Genomic DNA, 1,523 nt, shown 5'->3' with positions numbered 1-1,523 from the left:
AAGCGAGACTGTCGTATAAAACGTACTAAAGCTGTCGTATTTCATGTACAGTAGCCGTATTAGCTGTTGGCACTTCCTTGATATCGAATTAGGAGATAGAGTAAATTGGTTGATGCCAGGTCTAAGGTACTGTACTTCTGTCAATTATATCATACTCTTTTCATAAGTGTGTGTGTGTGTGTATGTATATATATATATATATATATATATATATATATATATATATATATATATATATATACATATATATATATATATATATATATACATATACATATATATATATATATATATATATATATATATATATATATATATATTGGACAGAAGGACGACAGAATGAGTGGAAGGGTGGTGAGATAAACACCGAGTAATGTTGGAGTGTAAATTTACTGACGTTTCGTCCTTAACAGGACTTCTTCAGAGTATGAGTACATAAGCATAAAATCAACATATATATACACGCGTTCATGTCCGCGTTCCTGCTAACCCACGCCACTCGAGTCCGCTTGTTTCCTCATCTCCCGGCGGATGAGTCGTCCGGACATTTGAGACAGTTTGATGAATCCGTCCCTGTGATTAAGGCAAGGCTGAGATGCTATATATGCTGCCTCAACTAGTTTCCTCTTTTTCTTTTCTAACCCCTGTTGTAAAATCTCTACCCCGCTCCAGTTGGGAAGGTGTCCAAGTTGGTCCACATGAACCACCAATGCGTTGGAAGTGCGGTGGGCTTTTAGGTCGTTCTTGTGTTCGTATGTTCGCTTGCGTAGACCTCTCCCAGTTTCTCCAAAGTTGCTCAGTTCGCAGCTGCTACATGGTATTTTGTATACCACGCTATTAGTGATGTTGTCTTTTCTCTCCTTACCTCTCACTATTTCGCCAATTTTCATGCTGGATGAGCTGGCAATCTTCAATCCTGTGTTGCGTAGTAGGTGTCCTAATTCTTCCGTGTGTTTGGAACTGGGAACCACAATGAAGTCACCTTCCTTATCTTCCTTAACCTCATCCTTTTTATCCAATGTTCTGAGTGCTATTTTTCTCAAGCTGTGTAACAATCCTTCCGGGTACCTGAGATCTGTGAAGACTTTAAAAATATATTTGACCTCTCTATCAATATGCTCCTCACTGCATACCCGGAATGCCCTAAGAAAAAATCCAATCATTACTCCTCTCTTGGTTCTCTCGCTGTGCCGAGAAGTAATGAATAAGGTCATTTTTGTTAGTTGTCTTTCTGTGGACCGAAAAACTCACCGTGCCATTGTCCTTTCTCCAGATTAGTACGTCTAAGAAAGGTAGCTTTTTGTCCACCTCGTGTTCCACTGTGAACTGAATGTCCGAGTCCACTGAGTTCAGCCTATTGAGTAATTTAGAGAAATTGGTCTTCTCTGGAGCAATGACTAGAATGTCATCTACATACCTAAACCAATGTGTCCCTCTCCCGATTATCTTCATGTAATGATCTCTTTCTAAGACTTCCATGTATAACGAAGATAGGACTGCACTTAGCGGACTTCCCATTGCCA

This window comes from Oratosquilla oratoria, unplaced genomic scaffold (genome assembly GCF_046742065.1).
Source record: "Oratosquilla oratoria isolate Oo_2021 unplaced genomic scaffold, ASM4674206v1 SCAFFOLD72, whole genome shotgun sequence".
Taxonomy (NCBI): Eukaryota; Metazoa; Arthropoda; class Malacostraca; order Stomatopoda; family Squillidae; genus Oratosquilla; species Oratosquilla oratoria.
The sequence above is the reverse complement of the archived record's forward strand: the minus strand, read 5'-3'. Positions refer to the sequence as shown.